General features: G+C 44.8%; 1 protein-coding gene across 1 annotated transcript in view; it reads left to right on the plus strand.

The window, feature by feature from the left end:
• Positions 1-487: 487 nt before the first annotated feature.
• sema6b (semaphorin 6B) overlaps positions 488-23,486 on the plus strand; it is a 120,844-nt gene continuing 97,845 nt past the window's right edge. The window contains exon 1 of the mRNA XM_022759420.1: positions 488-1,273. The gene's annotated coding sequence lies outside the window, so the exon portion shown is untranslated. The remainder of the gene's footprint in view (positions 1,274-23,486) is intronic.

The following is a 23,486-nucleotide window of genomic DNA, read 5'->3' on the forward strand; positions in this document are numbered from 1 at the left end:
CCATTTTACATGCAGAAATATTAGTAATAAAGCTCACTACTATGGTCGAGCTGCTTTGAATCAGCCTTGTGATTTTATTTTAACGTCAGCATCGTTCAGATATTTAATAAACCGTCGATTGTTTGTCTTGTAAGTATAAAGGTTCCTTGGAATAAACTTTAGTCAAAAAACAGTGCTCTGTCTCAGGTGTGCGCCCCCGGTAACCAGTTTCACACGGCATTTTGCCACCATAAAATTTTAGTCGACACACGATATGCAACTTTCTACTGCAACGAGCAGCTCGGCTTTGATATTTATGAGATGTTTAGGGATTGGACGCCTCAAAATGAAACCCAATTAGTCATTAATCAATTCCATTCCAGTCGCTGCATAATTCTGCTTCAGGTTTTGGCACTAACAGGCTTTAGGAGTCTCTTGTGGATGACAGCAGGGAGCAGTGCTGGAGATGCTGTAGCTCATACTACCGCTAGAAGACAAACGCCGTGGTCCTCCCGCCTCACCAAAGCTCCTGAGTGCGGCTCATGGAACAGGAACTATTTTTAATAAACCGATGAATGGGACTTTGCCCCGCGCTGGATCCTGAGCCTGGCTCTGTGTGGAAGTGGAGCGCACAAGCAGACAGAGGGACAGTCTTTTCTTTCAGTGAGAGCCGAGGTGGAAAAGACGCAGCAATGACAGAGCGGCAGTCGTGCGCAGCGGCAAAATAGACCAACTATTGTGGGGACGGAAGATTGATAACACAACTGGGCGAGCGACGAGAGCGGCAGATGTAATTTGCAGCTGGTTTGGTGCCAGTGGTGTGCTGGATGGGTTATTACTGCGTGCTCCTTTTCATCAGTCGCTGCTTCCAGCGTTTCCAGATTACTTGGGGATCTCGGACGGCTGTCTGTGAGGGAGTACTGCTGCAGAGACTAACGGGGAATGCCATGTGTCGTTACGCGACATAGAAGCTCTTTGTGGGCTGTTTTGCACCGGGGACAGGTGGTGCCGCGTGTGTGTATGTGTGTGTGTGTGTTGAAACTAGCAGGGGGCACGGACACACAACCCCTGAGACAGTTGTCTTAGGGATGTCAGGCCGGCGTACGGGATCAGTTTTTGCCAGAGACAGGTGCGACAGGGAGGAGTAGTTTACAAAGCCCTACACAGGATCTTGTAACGCACTAACGAGCCTCCCCTCTCCTCTGATCACTCCCGGATTTTTTGTTTCCAGTGGGACACACAGTTGACTCATACAGACGTTGTTTCGGCGGCACCATTCCCTTGATAATCTGAGGTAAGTGACCCGAGCTGTCCGGTGTGGAGGTCTATGGTGGGTGGGTGGTGGTGGTGGTGCTGCGCTCTGGGCACAGGCTCTGTCGCGCCTTGATGCTTTGTATTGACTCTGATTAGATGAAGGAATGTTGTTGAGGGAAATGGTTAGAACCAACTAAATCAGTATACAATACCGGGCTGATCTACATTTTTTTTCGCGTCTTGGCTCCACAGTAGGTTTCATTATATGATTTTCAATTTCATACTGCGTAGCTTGCAGCCACGCACAAAACAAGCAGCTTTCAGCTGTCCGGAACCTGAAGAGGCGCTTCGCCATCCATGTATTGATTGGGTATTGACACGACTCGGATTGTTGGGTTGAAAATGAAACAGTTATGTATGACCAAGATCACTTGTTATCCTACATTATGATAAGTTACATTGCTGTCCCCGTAACACCTCATTGTCAGTGTTTTCCACAAGGAACTATTTAATTGTGAAATTTGGGACTTTCTTTGCTGTGTCACAGGGATTTCCCCTGTTTCCACATGAAATGATTTTAAAACTTAATAACAAAACCTAATTTTCAAGTTGCAGAGCTGTAGAAGCACAGACAGCGTGTCTTCACTGTGGGATTGGTCATAATGTGCCCCTCTGTGTGTGTGTGTGTGTGTGTTTATTGTTTGTTTGTATAGTGTGTGTTGTTTTGATGGTATGTTAACTGCTAGCGGTTGTGTGTGTACTACAGTCCTACCCGCTGGGCCCCTGGTGTCCACTACCCTTGCCTTCAGGCACATGCCATCCCTCCCTCCCTCTCTCTCCTCTCTCCCTCTGCAGTAGCTGTTATCTTTACAGTACATTGAGCTGGTTGGTTGGATAGTGTCAGAATCAAATTTTTTTTGTGTGCTTTCTGTGTGAGGACCGCTAACACTCAATAGCTGGCTCCAAGTCTCCTAAAGTTTCTCCATTTGGGAGCTGCATGTTTTTGTTGTGGCCCCTGTTTCAAATTCAAATAGCCTTTCAGCTGCCTTTTGTCCAACGCTGAGGTTTGTGGACTGGAAAGAGAGACAGAGAAGTAAGTGAAGTCCCCGAGGGTCAGAGAATTCCTATAATGAGTAGGAATGGGGGGGGGCACTAAAGAAAGTGAGACAGTTTTGCTCGTCCAGTGCGAGGGTAGACACAGCCAAGGGAATACCAGCACCTCCACTAACCTTCCTGTCGCACTGACTGTGTCAATCAGCTCTTGGAGGACAAGAGCCTCTTTAATTCCTCTTCCTCCAGGCTGTCAGCCCCTCCTGACAGCCAGGGCAGGGGGGTTGCTGCCGCAGGTTACACATACAGTAAATCCTTCCTCTCTGCTGCTCCGATGCTACATCAGGGGGCGATGTACTGCACCAGACTCTGTTTCAGACCTTTGTCACAGTAACAGAAGGGAGACAGAGTAGTTGGTGAAAGGAAAGGCGATGAGATGAAACAGGAGGCAGATGAAAGGAGAGATGATCATAAACTAGATATTGTCTAATCATCTGAGTGTCGTTGCTTCTTTGGCATGACAGAGTAAGAGTGGTGGCCTTTTCTCACATGTACTGACATCCTCTGGTAGGCCCATCACGCCACCAGTAATTACAAGAGAAATGCTATCAGAAGGAAAGAATTAGTAGACAACACAGAAAATACCTGTCTAATACGATCTCTGATCCTCTTATTGTACTGGATCTAGTTTTCATTTGTTCAGGAGCAAAGGACAAAACACTTTAAGAGAGCTGAGAATAGAACCAACACTTTCTTTTGCTGTTGCTTCATGTCATCTTTAGAAAGTTTTGAGTGTAAATCTACCCCAAAATAATACTTATTATATTATGTTATGCTTTCACCAAGTACAGCACAGGCTTGTGAACAAGATCAGGGAAATGAAATTATCAAGAGACAGACCTTGGAGCAGCTACACTGATGTTTGCTGTTAATTTTACTGTAACCACTACAAAAATATTAGCCCTTTGTCAAGATTTAACTCTGTAATAGTTTCACAAGAGACAGTTTTGTTTTGATGATATTGAAGGAATTTATAATAAGCTTCCTCTAGAGAGTTTAATTTCTTTCTGCAGGAAGGGGAGAGGGGATAAATGTTTTCTCAGTCAGTATGTAAATAACCAGAGTGTAGGAAGCATTACTCCTGCCAAAAGAAATGACTCAGTAGGGGGCAAGATTGCACAGAGAATTATGTAAGGCAAACATAAGGAAAGCAATCGAAGGAGCAGCGTACCTGATGTTAGAGCTGATGTCCTGAACACTAAAAGTGATTAGCGGTGAAACCCCAACTGAAGAAAAAGCAATAACTCCAAGTAAAAGCCTAATATAGGAGCAGCATTTTGTGTCAATGGAGAACTCAGATAACAGGGCTAAATGTGTGCCCAGGAAACCAGGCGGGGGGTTTGTACCGTTCCAAGGTCCCATTGCTGATGTCAGTTTTTGGCTGTATTTTCTCCATCCCAAGTGCTTCTCCTCGCAGCTTAACAAACTGCTCACTGGAGCTTGGCTAATCCTTGGCTAGCAGTGCCCAGTGATTTATTATAAAGTTAGTTAATTTGGGGCGATCTGCAACATCGCACCATACACACATGGCCTTGACAGATCCCTGCTGTCTGTACTGTGGAGTCTGAATTGCCAATTAATTTGAAGAATTGTGTGTGTGTGTGTGTGTGTGTGTGTGTGTGCGTGTGTGTGTGTGTGTGCGTGTGTGTGTGTGTGTGTGTGTGTGTGTGTACGCGCAGATGAAAACTAAAAGAGAGAAACAGAGTGAGAGTTTGCCTATATGCCTGTGATAGAGAAACACAAGGCAAATTGTTCATCACATTGTGTCTGTTTGCCTTCCTGTCATGTGTGTGCATGTGTGTGAGTCAGTCTGTCTGTGCCCTACACAAGTGCGATTCAGCACTGTCCAGCCTTGGCTGAATGGGTGCCCTGTTTGTGCCTGGTTTCTGACGCCAACAGCCGCTCTGCACCCCTTGCCTCGGAGCAAGTGTTGTGCCCTATGTGCTAAAATAACAGGTGCCTTTACACAGTGACTTAATCCCTCTTTCCCACCTCCCCGCTGCACACCCTGCTGAGGGTTACATCACCTGTGGGCCTGGGGCAGCTCCAGCATAGAAATAAAATACACAGATGGGACAGACAAAGCTTAATTTGCCAGACAAGTTCAGGCCAAAGTAAGGACATAAAGTTTAACCTCATCAATGTACTTTCTTCCACAACCTGACTGCAGAACATATGGCTTAAATCTTACTTTATGTAGAAACTTGAATTCAATATTAAAGCAAAGTTTGAGTGGGTGAGAGTGGGAATGTTGCCTGGGTTATCAGCTGGGGTCCTCCCTAAAAACTTTCTTCATCCCTCCCTTATGATTTAAGTTATGAGCTCTCTTGTTCTTAAAAGGACACATGGAGGTCATTTGAATTGTCATGAGGAGTATTATTAAGCCTGTAAAAAAAAAAAAAAAAGAAAAAAGAAAAAGGATTCTGGTCTGGAGCGAGGTTTCCAAGTTTGTTATCAGGATTATCTGTGATTGGGCACAAGATTTAAAAGTGAGGAGTCTTACTGAAGGAGTATGGTTTGAAAGAAGTGGACATTTAAAAGACAGGCAGTCCTAATGAATGGCACCATTGAGTTGCATTATGGGAATTGTAGGATGTAGTGTTTTTGGAGCTTGACCCATGAAAAGTCAGTGTATTTGTTGACCTGTGCTGCTTCATCTTAAAATATTCTTAACATTCCCCAACTTTATGAAAGTGCAATAGGTGTTCACTTTAGTGTTCTTTATGCACTTCATGATCCTCAAGCTAACTCAGCCAGATTACAGAAATACTTAGAAAAAAATGTTTCCTCACTTCTATCCAGTGGTTCAGTATCTAACCATGGAGATTGTTTCTGTTTTATATTCCCAAGTTTTGAGAAATCTGACTCTGATTACTGCCTCCACCCCAGTACAGTGGAGATGAATGGAATTTCATTTGTGGTGTGCACAGTTGTAAAAATAACACGTCTTTCCAGAAACAGTGCCCCATCACTCTGCATGATCAACACCTTGTCAACAGTTTTTTCATCAGAACTATTTTGTTGGTAGGAAGTAAACCCAATGAAAACTTCACATGCCTCCAGAAGTAATGGAGAAAAAGTGATTTCTTAAACCAACCCTTCAGTGACCCCTTGGCTTAAGTTTCTCCTTGGAAAAAATAAATCATACTCCAATTGCATTTCAATATTGCACCAAATATATGTGCAGGAGCACCTGCATTTCTGACTCCCGTGAGCTTGTCTGGTCTGTCTTGTATTTCTCTGGGTTTAGGCCAAACTCAGGCAGATGGATTAGAGGTGTCCTCTGTGGAAGCAGAGCTGTCACCATCTACATCAGTCTAGTGTGTGATTGACAGACTGGTTGGAAATACTATTGAGCTGCTGGGTCTGGGGGCTTGTGTTAAACCTGGCACCTCAGCCTCCTTTTCTTTTTTTCTGTCATTCATTCTCTTTGGCATTTGCCCCCTGCTTGTTTTCCTTTGCACATTCTGCCTCCATACCACTGCTCCCCTCATTACCTCTCCTCTCCTGTTCTCCCCCCCTTCCCTGTTGTCCTTCGCTTTCCTATCCTCCACTTTCCTCCCTCCTCCCCCTTCTCCCCTCTCCTCTGGACCTTGATGTCAAGGCCTCTCAGGCAGTGTGGTCTCTGTCTGCAGGCTGTCAGGGCAGGGACACTGCCCACTGGGACCCTGAATGGGACAAATTGACCGTAACAATGTTCCCACTTAGCATGTGGAGCTTGGAGAAAGAGAAGGTGAAAAGGAGGGCCTGATGATTGAGGTGTAGGCCAGCCGCACTGGCGGAGAGGGGGAAAGACGGAGGGGGAGGAGGGGGCAGCTCTTTGAAATGTATGAATTGAAGACTTATATAAAATCACACACCTCATCTTTTTAAATCCCCGCTTCACATATTCTCTCTCTCTCGTGCACACACACACACACACACACACACACACACACACACACACACACACACACACACACACACACACACACATATGGCTTTGCTTGTTGATTTTTGCCCAAGGCTACTATGAGGGTTGCCATAGCAGCAGGATAAACACGGTTGCCTGTGACCCTGTGAGCCCTCACATGCACACACACAAATAACACACCTCATTCTCAAGGCCCAGATGCCTTCCAGGGGGGGTTGTGGAGCCTGGCAGTTTGATCTGCACTAAGGTGCTACCACTGCCTCACAAAGGGTCAAGGATCATCCAGCCCACCCATTAAAATGCAATAAGGACTATAGCCCAATGGGACCACCTCTGCCACTTAATCACACACTGCTGCTCCCTCATCATCTGCTCTCTTCCTTTTATCTTTTAATCACTTGTTTTTCCAGCCATGTCTTCCTTTCGCTCTCATCTCTCCGTCTGTTTCATGGCTCTTATACATCCAGTGCAATGCCAAGCAGCTCGAGTAGATGAGAGAGTTCAAAGAAGGAAGCCTGATATAGTAAATAATAAGTACTCTTTCATTTTTCTTTGAAAGCTTTCTCTTATGGCCGCTGTCATTGGCAGCCACAGGCTATCCTCTCCTCGGAGTCTGCAAAGTGTATGATTTCAATATTTTTTGTCTATGCCCTTTAACTGTGACAGAATGTAGTGGAGAAGTTGGAGCAGTATCATGTTGTGTAAGCCTGAGGTGGCCCAGTATGACAGGAACAAAGAATGCAGCTGCTATCACCAAAGGCCAAGTGGCTGTTGAATAAAGATGCTTCCCGTTGGTAAAACTGGCATTCCATGTAGGCTTATTGTACCTCCACAGGGGGAGTGTGCTCTTGCATGTGTGTCTTTCCTATATCTGAATAAGGTAGGCAGAGGGGATTCTTCCATTCTCTGCAGCAGTGAGACAGAGACTTTTCCATGAGTATAAACTCCATCCCGCTGGCAAAAGACCATGAGTGATACTGTGGGAGACAGCATGAAAAGACAGGCAGACATGACAGAGACAGACACCAACGTTTACTTCCTGGACACGAATAAACAGTCAGTGTGTGAGCTGAATGTTTTTTCACGGCCTGTTTGCTTGTCATTAAGTTGCGTTCACATACCCCCGCCGCCTCCCACCCTTTTCTCTTTCTCACACACATACACACACACTTTGTCTGTCTCTCTCGCACTCTTATGAAGTCTTGGTGTCAGCAGAGCCCCAGTTTGTTAACAAGAGGAGAGACTAATGAGGGGCCATGGTCAGGAAGGGAGAGGACAGGCCAGTCCCATATACCACCCGGAATACATGAATACACACTGGCACACTGACGCACACACTTGAAGACAGACACATACACACATTCACAGCTAAGCAACAAGCCACCACAAGCACAAAGCCTGGAGCAACATATCCAGCGCCAGCAGCCATACCGCAATAATAATATTTTTTCTTCTCTGACATGATATAAATAGCAACACTTATTTCTATTATAGCGCTCACAGACAGAGTTTGTACACCTCCTCGGTTTTATTCCCCATGCCAGGTACTATGAACGCTAAGCAGATCACTAATAAGGCACAGTTTAACTACTGTATGGTGGGAGACATTGCGGAGAGGATGCTGGTCACACACATCCTGAATCATTTCCCGCATCAGCACAGCGTGAATCTGAAAAAAGCATGCCCTGTGGACCAGACTGGTATTATCGTGCTGCTGTTTTATAGCTGATTCATTTCTTAGGGGAACTTCCAGCCCAAATGGCTCTATCCTGTAGTTTTATGGTTGCAGAGAAGCTGCAAAAAATAAAATGAAAATGTTCTCTTTGGCGTTGTCTGGTCCTGCTGCTGACAGAATTGTTTACTACTGGAGCTGCAGCTTCAGCTGTTGCCGCTGTGGTCTCTGCTCGTCTCTCTCATGTTCTGGTTTTAAGTTTGTGACTGTACACTCAGAAAAAAAAATGTAAATGTCTGCGCAGTTTGCTGCCAAGCTACCACTTGTTTTGTGCTTTAAGGTAATTAACAGCTTAATGTGTTCAGTGACCTGGGGGAGTCAGTCATGCTGAAAAAACAAAAAGAAAACTCTGGCTTGCTGGCACCGTGCGCGGGACAGTTGGCGAAGTGGACGGAGCAGAGACTGTGACCTGCTGTCTCTCCTCACTCTGCGATGAAGTGAAGAGAGAACGAAGAGCAGGTGAGGCAAGGAGGGGGCACCGACACGTTGATGGTTTATGGGTTAAGCTGAACTGTAAGGTAATTGGGAAAAGTAGAGAGGCACGGAGCAGAAAGGAGGCCATGAGCTGAGAGAAGGGAGAAGAGGTGGGAAATAGTGGAAGAGTCTTGAGAGGATGCTTGTTCAGCCTCGGTTGCTGTTGAAAAGTGGAAGGAAAGTGGGTCCTTGAATGTACTCGCCTAAATTAATGGCTCAGAAGCACCAATTAATGTACAGCCTCGCTGTGGGTCTCTGCTGTGCTGAATCAAAGAGGTCTTGCTGTGCAGTGCGTCTGCTCATCTCCCGAGCATGTGTGCATGCACTCCAACACACATACACACACACACACACACACACACACACACACACACACACACACACACACACACACAATGAAGGGATTTTAGCCAAGAAACTGGAGCCAAAGAGTGAGAGATGAGATGAAAGCATCACATGGAGCTAAAAGCTGAGTGTCAAGGTTAAAGAACAAAAGGATGGTGATTTGGGCTTTGTTAATAAGTGGTGAAGGGATGAAGGGAAGGTCAAGTTTGATGTACTTTTCATTTGACGAGAAGCTGAAGAGATGAAATAAGGAACGGAGGAGGAGGACGAGGACGGAGTGTGCTCTCTGAGGGTGGGAATCTCAGAATCAGACCCAGGACCCATCTGGAGGCAACAGGTCTGGTGACAGCAGGCGGGTTCCCCATCCAAGTATCCCAGCCGTGGGTGACGGCCAGGAACAGAGCCAAGGTCTCCCCCCTGTCGAAGACCCCTGGAGACCCAGGCAGTCCACCAGCAATCTGTCCCCTGATACTAACCGCTCAATATGATAGAGAGGCATGTTTGTTATGATGGGTTATGGATTATAATTGTTCAAATTGAAAGTGGGTGATTGATTACATGGTATTAACGCCGCTGACAGAGATGAGTGGATTCTGTGAGGATGGTAGACGGTCTGTATACTGAGGAGTTATGTGGAAATGAAAGAAAGGATTTAACCATCTTCACAGCAAATCTGTTGATGCAGTACATTAGGTCCCGCGCTGAATTCATTAACATTAATTTTATTTGATACAAGGAGCAGTAACAATGGCAGTCACAAACCAATAAGACACAAAAGCAAAAAATAATTGATATCCTGCACACATAACAGCTACTTCTAAAGCCTGTGTGCAGTTACAATAGAGCTGTTGATTGGCAAGTCTTCAGTGCTGGGGTTTTCTCTGGTTGCTGTGCATTCAGAATACCATAGCTAGCGTGCTCACAGTAGCTAGTGGGTCATTCGTATTTGCATGTAAATGTTTTTCACCCCTTGGCTTGACTGGTGGGGCAATCAGAATGGCTCTCTGTCTGCATCACTTAGAGGGAGGCTGCAATGACTGACTGTGACATTCAGAGCTCAGGCCAGGCTTTGCCATTTGCTTAATTTGCTTGTTCGCTCAGACGTTTGTTTCTGTGGAAAGGAGAAGGCAAGAGACAGGAAAGGGTGTTTTTTTGTGTGTTGTGTGTGTTCATGTGCTATCTAGTCAGTAGTTCCTTTCGTGCACATTCACGGTTCCATTCTTAGCAGCTTGATTTGCTCTAAACATCCGAATCAGACCCCGTCGTCCCACATCCTCCCACCTCATCATCCAGTCTCTGGGAGCCTGTGCTTGGCCACCTCCATCCTCCCATGGCGCCACTAAGATGGACACTTGCAAGGCTTTTCTTGCTCAGACCAGCGTGACACACACATACACAGGCACAAAGACAAACGCACACCTCCCACATGGCGATGATGGATACATGTGCAAATGCATATCTGTACAATGGAGGAGTGTTTGTGCTTGACTCATGTAACACATCCCAGGGTTTGGCAGTCAGTCAGGCATCTATCAGCCTCTGTCGTCAAATGATACATGGTCCTTCAGGTCTCTGAGCTTGACTGACTGCCGTTTCTCTGGCTGCTGAGCGAGGCGGGCAGAGAGGATGTCGGGGGGACTAGGTAACTCAAGGGTGAGAGTTTTTGAGAGAATATGTTCAGCAAGGAACTAGGCAAGAAATGGACGAACGAGAGAGTGAATGATTAATAAGGAAAATATTCCCTTCCCCAACTGGTGGAATATGTATTTATGTAGTATGCCATGAGCATGTCCATTTAACTGACATTATTCAAAACATCCATCAGATTGGCTGCAGCCTCACTGTGGCTCTGGTTTGGGTGCATCTTGCGTCTTTGTCTGAGTATGTGAGTATGTCTCTGCCAATGTGGGAAATTTCGTTTGTACATATAATATAAATAAAGTTTCCTTTTTCCAGTTTACCCTGATGTGTGTTTGATGTGACAACACTTCAAACATTTCTCTAATCCTCCTCTTTGACATTCGAGCGCTCAGTTGTTTTATCACAATTATGGGATGTACAATTTGCCTGCTGCGTGGTAAATGGAAACATTAGTTCGTTGCTGTTATTATGTGTTCTTTGCGGTTTTGTATAGCCTGCTCTTCTAAATATAGTATGAGGAGCAGCGGCACCTTATAGGCTTAGGATGTCTGCGTAGCGGCCTTAGCCAAAATGTTCAAGCGTTGATTCTAATTTGGTTGTGTGGTAGCTATCTGCTTGTTTTCAGCTCACTGTGTATTGATTTTGACAGAACTCTTCATCAGTGTATCTCCTCTGATCAACTGCTCTTTTTGACCCTGTTCTTACCTGGCGTCGTCATCACCGTGCTGCCTCGACATCTTGTAGTGCGCATCAGCACGCAGCTCACTCGTCACCTGCTGTGGCTGCTCTAACCTTTTCAACAATTATCTGCTTGCTTTTTATAAATAGCCTAGCTTGTTCTGTCTGTTTTATTTCAGCCACGCTCTCCCCTGGCTCTGTGCAACAGCAGCAGCAGCAGCAGTGCAGGGAAACACGATCTCAGAGTCTAAACTGAAGTAATAAACAAGAGAGAAAGTGCCTGAGAGCTTGCTCTTGCAGGGCTGAGATATGTCATGTACCATGAAACATTAAGGGCACTGCAACAAGGGAAAAGCATTGACTGAGTTTTTCCACTTGCATGCATGTTGGAGAGGAATAGCAATAAAAGCCATGTTGTTGTTGTAACAGCAAGTAAACACATGCCTTGGCCAAAAAAACCCAACTCATAGAAACATGCAGCAGTGATTAAACTTTCAGATCTGCCTCCTGCTTTCCCAGCATGCCCCTAACTCATAATGGAACCATTTTTTTTTCTCCTCAATTTTTACGTTATTGATGACTCTCAGTTAGCGTGTCTTTAATTGTGCTGGCCCGAGGGGATCAGCTGAGTGCTTAGTTACAGAAACACTGGTGAGCACTGCTTCTGCCAAATGTTAAAGATGGCAGTTATTCTTGAGTGAGATTTTTTAGTTTTTGTGACTTGCCTGCTGGACAGTGCCACTCCTCTCTTGTGGGGAGCCTTTATTAATTTTTGATTTTTTTTTTTTTTCTCTTTTTCTCTGCTTTTTTGGCTCGGACGGCTTCACCTGGCATAGAGAGCCTCTCTGCTGTCATCATCACCATTAACGGCCACAACAAAGTAGCTTTGAAGCTCTACAGGGCTTAGGCCGTAATAGGAGGACAGCTCCAGGCTCACAGTATAATGGATGGAAAGCTGAGGGGCGCCACTGTTTGCTCTTTAGTTCGTATTTCTGTCCCTTTTCATAAGATAAGGCTCTAAAGACATTGGGAGCAATTACTCTGTCTGTCTTTTCGTCCACCTTTTTCACTGCCTCTCATCTCTGTTTGACCAGGCCCTGACATTAAAGGTGAAGTCGACAATGGCAGCAATATAGACTATAACTATATAGGATAAATGACACCAAGTGGTGACCGTATGGCAGTAAAATCGTCAATCTCTGGAGCTATTTCCAAGGCAGAGGTAACAACTGCTGGAAGCTCAGTATTTATTGCTGTCTCTTCTGTTAATTGGATGCATTATGTTCATTTCCTTTGCCGCTTTTCAAATCTTAATCAGATGGTTAATTTACTGTCTTGCAGGCTATAACCAGCTGGCTCCAAACATAGATGCTTTCCCTCTCTTTATCTCTGTCTCTACATCTTCAGCGCGTGTCTCCATGGTTTCCTCGGCTTGTTTAGTAGTCAAGCAGGCTGGGTTTTGTGTGCGAAAGTGCGTGTGTGGCTCTGCTTGTGTGTGTGAGGTTAGGTGGGTATATGACAGTGTCCCCTAGTTGGTCTGGCATTAATACAATGAGGCCAGTGAAAATGTGATGGGGATTATTTGTTTTGGCACGTCTGAGTCAGTCCACAGAAGAAAAGACCAAGCCGCTGTGAGGAGCCTTCATTAATATAATAACACTCCTTGGTTGTAACAGCTAGGATGCTTCACATGCTTTATGTGACGTGCACACACACATAGACACCTAATGACCTACCTCGATAGATCACCATGGCCACCTCACTTCTTATTTATGTGCTTGTCATTTCGTGAAATTCACAAAAAGTTAAGAGGGAAAGCTGATTATGCTCTCCGCAGTCACTTCTGCTTGTGTTTCACGGGCCAGCAGCTCAGCATTTCCTTGCCATTGTCAAGTTGGTTCCCTGGTGCTGATAAGGAGTAATTGCCAGCGTGGCAGTTGACTTGTTTCTTCCTTGAGAGTTGCCATCCAGGCTGAAGCAGGCTTTGAGTCACTTTTTGTTCCCATGAAAAGTCTACATCAGTATCTTTGTCTGGAGGTGGGGAGATTTCGTTTGCATCTGATAATCCCTTTTCACTCCTGAAATTAGTTTCTCTCTCTTGAGGCTAACATGCAGAAGCAAAATTACAAATGAGTGAGGATTACAAATGTAAAAGTGTGAAACAGAACAGATAGGGAAATGAGTGGAAAGTACGCATGTGGGTATGTGCGTGTGTGTGTGTGTGTGTGTGTGTGTGTGTGTGTGTGTGTGTGTGTGTGTGTGTGTGTGTGTGTGTGTGTGTGCGTGTGCGTGTGCGTGTGCGTGTGCGTGTGTGTGTGTTTGTGTGTGTGCGTTATGGAAGAGGTCTCTCTGCCAGCAATCAAGGACACTTGCTGAAACACTCACCTGATTGAAATGAATAGATTCCTGGATAGTGGATACAGGAGGAGGGGATTGGGGAGTATGCAGTGGCAGCCGGAGGACTCGTCAGTCATCACACGCATACAAAAAACACACACATACATACAGACATATACAGGCTGGCTCAGTGGCTCATTAATGCACCTTAGCACCACCGGCTACACCAGGCAGCGAGCCAAACCAAAAAGCAGAAGCTAAGAGGTGATGCTCACCACATAGGCCACCCTGTACTGGGTAGAGCTGTAAAGCTGAGCCTCTGGCAAGTTTTAGGTATCACTCATTAGTGCACACAAACTAATGAAGAGCCTGGAGAGAAAGAGAAGAGTAAGAAAGAGAGCGAGGCGCAAATCAAACTGGATGAAGAAACAAAAACAGACAAACACAAGCTTTAGCACAAGCACTTGCTTACACACAGTCTGGCTGTAAAAGCAGCTCAGCTAACAACCACTGATGTTTTCACTGAGGAGCTGATATTTAGTTAGACTGAAGGCTGAGGAGTGTCTGTGTAAGTGGATGCAGTGATACATTTTAAAGCAGATCACTTTCCCGGAGTGGCTGCTGTATTTTGGTGAACTAGTTTTCGTTCATCTAAGTACCAGGGGACACACACACACACACACACACACACACAGGGGAGACTAGTTATAGAAATAGCCTGGGGTTCTCTTCACAAACACTCCTAGCTCATGGAAATCCACTGTGTTTGTTTGTGGGTGTGTACCAGAGCTCTTTTTCAGCCCCCCACGACAGCTTGCGTCAGCATGATTAACAGGAGAGCAATATTGATTTGGTCAAAGCGGTTTCAGAGGCAAAATGTTGTTATTTAGTCAGGACATTTTGTTATTGTTGTCAGGCGTCTCGGTAGCTTTGCTCAGGAAAGCTCAGAGCAGGGTCACATTATTTTTTAAAGCTCAGCGAGTCTACAGCCAAGGCAGCTAGTTTCTCTTCCAAGGCCTCCTGAGACTTAACCCTGAGGACCTGGACTAATTCTTCTGCATCACATTACCATTCTCATTAATGTGACTGATTATACACTTGGAAAGAGTGGGCCACAGTCGTGAGCCAACCAGCCAAAGTGTTTACTGGCACACAAGTGTGAAAAATCAGAATGCCCACTCATGTTGAGTCATTTGTGTCTTAGATCATTCTGACTGCTGCGAACAGACCTTTGACATCTCATTCTCTGTCAGAAATGGATTTCCAACTTATTTAGGTGGTGATTTAGTATGCGAGTGTGTGAGGTTGTGTTTGTGCGTGCTCTGCTGGTGTGTCAGTGTATTTTCGTGCTTTGCAGTAGTGTTTCTGTGCTTATAAAAGACAGATTTAGCTGAAGTTGAAGAATTAACGTAACATTGTTGATGGTTTTGATCACACACTTAATTAACCTTTCTTTACTCCTAGTTGAAATGTGAAGGAGAACTGAATGTATTGCGGCGACAATGCAAAACTACATGAATAAAATGTTTCAAAAAGGGTTTCATGGGAGGACATGTTTTGTGTTAACAGGCAATGTATACACAACTTTGTAAAAGGTTTTTTGTAGAAATAAAAAGCCGTGTTCTGGTAGCAAGTTGTTTTTGTAGTATGTATTGTATAATTGTTTGAGAGAGATTACAACATTACATACAATATCCTGACTGTGGAATTAAAACTAGAAAATATGTATAAACTAGAAAATGACTGCTTTGGTCCTCTCAGTGCTCTAAGTGATATCCCTGAATGGATGAAGAAAGTAATAACACTTAATATATAAACCATTTTTGTTATAATTAGATGTTGTGCAGAGACTGTTCAAAATGCAGACGGACTTCAGAGGAAAGGAAAACACAAACCGCCAGAGCCATCACACTGTCCCGACTACAGCCATTATGTGTTTCTGGAACTCAACATAAATAGCCTGTTATTTCATTTCAAAATTTTCTTTTGTTAGCTCCCCTCAGAATAGCAAAATGGAAATTTTTCTGGGCCTGTCTATTGCTGTGTTTTGGGGTATTTTTAATCGGTGTGCTCCTTAATATAGACCACCGCAGCCTCCCACCATTAGATATGTACTGTAGGCTTAATATAGAACAGACATCCCATCTGCTTAATTCAGTTCAACTCTTTATTTATAGAGCAGGGACACATTTAGGAGCAACAGTCAAGTTTATAATTTAAAAAAGAAAGACCCCAGGAGACCCCAACCCCCAAAAATGTAAAAGAAGGACAAAGAAATTAACTGAGTCCATTAAAGGAGCTACTTGTAAGTTTTGCTATTGCTAAAACTGGCTAGCATTAACACCTTGCTAGCCAGCGTTAGCATTCACAGCACTTTGGAAGAATAGTTGTGAGTTCAGCATCAATCTTCGTTCCTTTACTCACCAAGAGCTGTATCCATCGGTGGAAAGCAACACCATTGTTAACGCTTGTCTGAAGTTAGCACGCTAACCAGCTAGCCCCAGCCTGTCTTGTCACTTTCTGACAGCGACTCACTGTAGCCTCCAATCTTCCCTGAGGACGTAGTGCTGCCCAGAGGGCGTATTATAAGCTCTTGTTTAGTAAACGCAATGATGACCGAAGCAACAATCACCACCACCTGCTCCCGGCAAGAAACCATTTTTGTCGGCAGAGAAAACGTACAAATAGCCCCTTTAAAACATTAAGGGAGCAATAACAGTATGAGTAGTTTAATCATGTCTTTAATGGGTTCTCTGAAACTAGCCAGAGTACCAAGCTTCAAAACCCTGTTATTCCAGGAGAACGGAGCAAATGGGCCGGGATCCCTTTCTAATGTAATGGTGCGTGTCAGTGTGTGAAACACAGACTGGTGCTTTAACTGGGCAATAATAGAGACTCTGCTTTGGATGGCTGATGCCTTTTATGAGAGAGACCTAGATATTATCACATCAGGCTTGACTACTGTTAGACTCCAGCCTCCATAGTATTTATAGACCTACATGTGAAAAAGCACTGACAAATCTCATGAAGAACAAATAGAAACTCAGAACGCAGAGAGTAAATTAACTGACTATGTGGCTACTCTTCACCTCTGACACAAGTTTGAAAAAGGAAAAAAAAAGGTGAGTGAGTAGGTGAGTGACTTAGGTGTGTTTGGTGCGCTAATAAGCTGTTAAGTGTTTAGTGAGTTTAGTGAATACTCAACAGGATATTCAACTCGGCCTTTAACTCACAGCACTTTAAGTGACAGAAAGAAATAATTATGGTCTGTGAAATGGGGCTGAAAATGGTAAACAGAAATTGACCTGAATTGAAAATTATATAGTTAAGTTTTCATTAAGATCATGACAAAATAACACTTTTTTGTCTTTTAGTCTTCACAATACAAACAAAGCGCATAGTTTACATGAGGTCGAGCATACAATGAAGAACATTATATAAAATATTTCTCATCCTGTGGATGCTATAGACTTCCCTGGAGTGTAGATTAATCACAATATTAATTTTGCACTAGACATCCCTGTCTTCTCTTATGTTTGCCATGCTCGGGATCCAAGTAGGATCAGACAGTAAAGTTACATACAGTAGCTCCAGGAACAGAGAGATGTACATTTAACTTCTCCTGCATTCTTCTCTGCAATTAAATTAGCATTGCCTTTTCTTCAACCTCCTCTCAATGCCAAAATGCCATTGGACATGTGTTATGGATTTTCGTTGCAATTTGGTTCAACTGAACTGAACTTTAACCACAAAAGCTGGTGAAAAATCAGTTTGGTGCATGACACAGTGGCTTGTATAGCTGCTCAGGACAGCGCACATGCTCTCTATGGCCTTGCTCTGTGCAGTGTCACACTTACTGTATGCGGTTGGTGTGAAAGGGGAAGTGGGGTATGAATCTGGCCCAATTCAGCACACTGTCCAGAGTCCTCTCTCTTATGTCATTGTGTTACTGCCCTCTGTCTTCCCTACCATTGACCTGACTGAAGCCCCTGGCTATGTGAAACAATTATCTAGATTGTGTCAATAGAGTTAGTGAAGCAGGTGAGGGCATCACTAGTCTTAGGTCAGTGGCAGTCCATGAGGGGTAATGGCCTTCACTTACTACAGTGTGTGAGTTCAACTGGAAGACGACCAGCTCAGCCAGAGAAGCTATGCGCCTCTCCATAGGGACCTTTGTACCAAACTGAGCAGAGTGGAGCTTTCAGAAGAAATGGAGCACAGTGTTTGTCTGTCAGTCTGTCTGTGTGCGTACGTGCGTGTGTGTGTGCGTGTGTGTGTCTGTCTGTGTGCGTGCGTGCGTGCGTGTGTGTGTGTGTGTGTGTGTGTGATATTTGTGTTTCTGTAGTTTTCTACCCCACTGTCCAGCTGACCTGGAGTATGTCCAAAGGCCATACTACAAGAAGTCTCTCCTCTCCTCTCCTCCTTTTTGTCCACTCTGTTCTCTCTGTGGGCGTCAGCTGGGGGACAAAAAGGAGAAGAGCCTGGGTCATTTCCAAAATGATTTCCATTGCCGCATAAGTGCCTTTGGAAGAATGCAGCTTGGAACATGCCAGAGAAGGAAAGAAGTAAATGACCCTAGAGTGAGAGCTTGAAGTGGGCCAATCGAAGTTTGGTTGGAGGAAGACCATAGTTGCGTCTTGCCAAGGTCCAGCGGGGCAAATTGAAGAATTTGGAGCAGCAGAGAGAGCAGCATGAGGTGGAGAAGGAGAATAAGCTAGAATAAATGAGAAAGATTGCTCAAGTTTGGACGAAGGTTGTTGCCGCTCTTCGTGGCCAAGTTTGGGATGTGGTGCTTTGAGTAGCAGAATGGAGATGGCATAAGATTACAGCTCCAGATAAAAGCTGACAAGGAGAAAGGCTTGAAAACAAACCTCCATTAAATTAGAATAAACTGCTGAAGAGGTGAGAAGACAGCAAAACGAGTGGGTGTGAGGGATGGAGAAAACAAGAGCCAAAGGGGAAAGCAATGTTCCCTCGTTTGCATGTTTCTAATTGTTTCGGCGTGTGCATGCCCCCCCCCCCCCGCTTTTGCAATTATCATCCTGAGACCAGGGGCGGTCTCCCTCAAGCTAGAGTGCCTGAGACACTTGGGTGGTTTGATGGAGGTTTGGCACGTAGCGGTGCACAGACAGGGCCTAGAGACACCACTTAGTTAATTAACCAAAAGGACTAAAACTGATTCTCCCAGCAGATAAACAGAAGTGAGGTGAACGTTTTTGCTCCCCCTCCCCTCATGAGAGAAACTCCGGAGAGAAAAGTCTCACAGGTAGTTTCAGGCTGTTTGCTTTTCTCCCAGCAACAAAGGCTGGGAATCTTATCGGCTAGGGGGAGGAAGGAGGGAAGGTACCAATTTCAATATCATTTGAAGATTTTTTGTTGTGGGAGGATGAGAAATCTGCTTCATCATAAGTCACTGCATTTATTTTATATTCGCTCACTCTTTGATATACAGTTGGTGTATTTTCTGTCATTTATGGCCATTTTCCTCCATGCTGTGCATTTATAGGCGACTGTCTGCAGGCTTGGTCTGTCGTATTTGCTCCTACAAAATGTAATTTCACTGAGAAAATGTACCTGTGTGTATGTGTGTGCACATACTTTTTATGCAGCTGAACGAGAATGTTGATGAATACGGGTAAATAAACGGTATGGGAGCGTTGGCAGACAAAGCATGCTGGGTTCTTGTAAACCAGTGGTGGAAATGATTAACATCCGCACGGTCCTCAAACGAACCCCGACCGCTTTCCCACCGCCTCATTTGTTCTCACTGTCAGTCTGGGGGCCTCATTTTCACTCGGGGAAGGAAGGCGGTGTATAATTGTTTTAAAGGAAACACTTTGTCTCAATCGCTTTAACATTTTTCTATCTTAATTACTATCTTAATTTTTCATAGTAATTTCCTCAAATTCATGTCTTCCCCTCTCCCTTGTGCCAGAGTGCTGGCAAATTAGGAATGTGATATGCCAAAAGATGTCTAACCTGCTGTGATTTATCTGTCTCGCTGTCTGTCTGTCTCTGCCTTTTCCTACTGGTGTTTTGCTGAGTGTTTTTCTAAACAGCGTCCTGTGGTTTTGGGAGGCAGATTATGCCCTGGACACTGTGTGTGGGTGACTGCTCTGTCATTGCTGACTCCAGCACACAACCTGCAGAGTGTGCAGACATCCTATGACCCCCCCCCCCCATCTCTACACAATTTGCCATCCTGGCCCTGTATATTGCCTGCCCTCCTGTGCCCTGACATTTTAGCTTTGCCCTCCTATTTGCCCTGTCCCTTCTCATTATGAGACCGCATCCATTGCTGTCACAATGGCTCTTGTGTCCTTACTGCCGTTCTCTGGCTTTGCTCTCTGTGCTCTCATGTTTTTGTTAAATTGCTGCCTGTACACTTTATATTATCAGAGTGTCTATTTGTACCTGGGTGAAAATAGTCACGCGGCAGTTATTCGACTATTTATGTCCGTATGGAGCGCCCAATGGCTCCCCTATGTAGGGTTGGATGATATGACGTCAAATCAATATCGCGATTATTTCAGACTTTCATGGAGAGTGACAAACTCCACATAGAGAAGAGGTTGTGGTGGATGAATGGGTGAAGTGGGGTGCAAATAGCATTGTTGGCTACAGACACCCGGGTCATTTTCTCTGCCTATGGGTGCAAATAACCACATTGGCTATCCACCCTGGGTGAAACTAGCACTAGAACTGGACACCTTGATGCAAACAACATCTGCCCCTTCTTCCCCCTCTCTTCTCCTCTTGCTTGATGCTCAGATGTTCAGCTCCTGCCTGCGTGCCTGCCTGTCTGCATGCCTGGTCTGTGTCTAAACATTTCCCTTCATTAGACCGGGCCTTGTAGCGGCTGCTCTGCAAATTGGCCTTACAGAAAAGTAGGCTGTGTTGTTCATTGAGCTGCCATGTCAGTAATAGTTGCCTGGCACCAGCTTTTGTTCCCCTCTGAGGTAATTGCTACTGAGGGGATTAAGTATTGATATGACAAGGGTGAGGGCATGGGCGTGCCATCCGTCATCCATCTCTGGGTGTATCAGTGCAGTAAAAGGATCTCTGGTGAAGTGAGAAGTGTCGCTTTCTTGACATTTCTTAAGGGCCTTGGTGTTAATCACCTGCAGAGTGAGACTATGAACAAAAATTATATTCAGATCAGGTACTCCGAACTCTGTTGTACATTTGTTTTTTTCATGGTTTTGGCTGTTACAGGTGTCGCTGTCGTCCTTGTCTTTTCTTTTCCTTGCATCTTGCATTCACACTATTTTTGCTCTGTCACGTCTCTCTGATTCTAAATGTCAGTGATGCAGTTGGGCAGTAAAACAGTTATTTCAGGGCTTCAGCAGGTTTGGAAAAAGAACCCACACACACAGACAGTGAGGGCAACACTGACAAAAACACAAATATACACAGAAACACAGCACCACCTCCCATGGACAACGCGACCCAGCTTTCTCCTCTCACAAAGTTTTCTTCTTCTCCGTTCTTGGCTTTTCTCTCTTTAAGCTGTACATTAAAGTAGCATAAAACAGAGGACAAAGCGGGTCCTCAGAGTCTTGGCACTTGAATGGCTTGATTTCCATTCTGGTAGAGACATAGTGTCTTTGCCTGCCAAGTGGTGTGTAGACAGATCACGGCCCAGCCTCACCTCCATAAAGAAATCTACTGTACACAGTGTGGACTGATAATGAGATATACTCGGCATCCAATAGATCCAAGTCTTTTCACTTCTCCTCTGTCACTGTGGGTTGACTCACTTTAAAGACCAGCTCTAAAAAACACATTTAAAAGGTGCCATGCCTCTCTCCCTCTCACATACGCACACACACTTCCAAAAGGGCTTATATCTGCTTACCGCAGCGGGCCCTCTGTGAATTATCACTACACAGTGAGGCGAATAAGAAAGAGACAGACACAGAAAGACACTGTTTGACTATTTGACTCTCCTTCGATCTCATTTAACTCCATGTCCCCTTACAAACACATTGGAGCATCTGCGGATGGCATCTTGCCCTCTCAGTGGGAGATGAGAGAGGCTGGTAGAGGGTGCTTCACTACAGGACTCCTTTCTACTCACCAGGCATGTATCACATACACCCACATACACACTCCCTGGCACTTAAGTCCCAGTGTAATTTACAGTGGAAATGAAAACACTCCAATGGCAGAGAGTTTGACAGGGTGTGAGTGCTTTTAAATATAGCCCCCTTTCTTTATTAAACACTACTCAGGTGAGGTGAAGGCATAAACACCCCTTCATATCTATGAGATAAGTAGAGTTTCGGCAGTTTACATTATCCAAATGTCCTCTTTAATTTTGGCTAATTCATGGCTCAACAATTTGTGCTTATGCGCATTGGTTCTCCTAGCCACCCAGCTAGTTCCTGAAATCAAGCCATTATCAAGGAAACATGGCTAACAACGGGTGATCTGTTGCCGTGTCTGTTAATAGTCTGTTTTTTTTTTTTTAATGTAAGTAGTTACGTACACTTCCTGGATGAGTTATTGTAATGAAATTGGCATAAGATCAGGCATTTACAGCAATTTTAACTCCGACAGTTAAGAAGTCTCATCTCAGATAAACACATTGGCTCGACAGCAGCCAGACTGTAATACGTTGTCTTTAAATTAAAAGCCACCCAGCCTTTCTTACAGGCCTCAGCCATCCTAATCGACCTATCTAGCAGTACCTTGGGTCCTAATCTGCTCACTTAGCTGGGCGACTGTTTTCTGCACTGCCTCCGAGCAGTCCGCCACATTTATGCTGCTCTTTACGTTGGACTGCTCTGCATGCATATGAGCTGCTTTGATGCTGGAAGGCAACAGAGAGAGACGGACTGAGCTTTTTTTTTTTTTCTTTCTGAAATGTTACTCTAAACCTGAGACTTTATGCTGCGGATAAAATCTTGTGTAGACAGTGTATGCCTCTTAAAAATACAGCAGAGAAACAACATTATACAGCCAATAGAGTTCCCTCATGACACACTTCTGTTGCTACTATTTGTACAGGAAACCTATGACTGCTTGTGGTAACCACCAATATATTAAAGTGGGATCACAGAACTCATGCTGATCAGGTCAGATTCTGCCATGTGGTTTTTCAGGATGGGGAGTGTGTTGTTTGGCCTTCGTACAAGGATCAGAGGTGTAGGGATTGATGCCAAAGAAATACCAGAGAACCTTTAGAGAACTGCCAACGACCAGGGAATGGTTGTTTAACAAAGTTCCCTAACACGTGTTTTGTTTGGCCACACAGCCCAACAATACAGATGACTCCCATTTGTCCTGTTAACTTAATCTCCTTCTCTCCCTCTCCTTCCATTTCTCTCCTTCTCTTTCGCACAAAGTTAGTATCACACCCCAAGGGCAGAGTAGTTTCTGATTAAGGAAACTGAATCAGCCTCAAACTGCCAGGGGTACAATAGGGAGCAGACAAAATTACCAGGCTACAGGATGGCCCACCTTTTCCTGGCCTTCCGCTATATCACCGGGTTTTTTGAGTAAGGTCATGACTGAAATTTTAGGACTTAAGGCAAAGCTTTTTCACTTCCTGCTTGCTCCAAAGAAAAAAAAAAAAAACCCTTGACTGTACATTTGCAAGTGCATGAGCATCAAGTTGTCTCTGAGGAGCTGGCCCCAGCAGATGGCTCTTCGTCTCACAGCCATCATCAGCATTTTATTGAACTGTTTGTCACACTGTAAGGCATGGCAGACCTCAATCTCTCCCTTCTCCATCAACCGTGACCCACCACGGCTCCAGCCTGAGAAGGCCCTAATGGAAACGCTCCTATTAGTGCCGCAGGTTTTAGGGGGAGGGTCACCCTGACTGTCAATCTGATGGAGGATTGGATAAACAGGGGTCAAAGGTCATGTTAACACAGCAAATCCTCCATTTCCTTCATGTCATGTCAAACAGGAGATATTTGGCAGCCAGGGAAGGCGGACAGGCAAATTTGACATGACGTAGCATCGCAACTCACTTACATTGCATAAACATGTAGAGACAGGTCAAACTTGCAG

Source organism: Seriola dumerili, unplaced genomic scaffold (genome assembly GCF_002260705.1).
Source record: "Seriola dumerili isolate Sdu_G_001 unplaced genomic scaffold, Sdu_1.0 BDQW01000322.1, whole genome shotgun sequence".
Taxonomy (NCBI): Eukaryota; Metazoa; Chordata; class Actinopteri; order Carangiformes; family Carangidae; genus Seriola; species Seriola dumerili.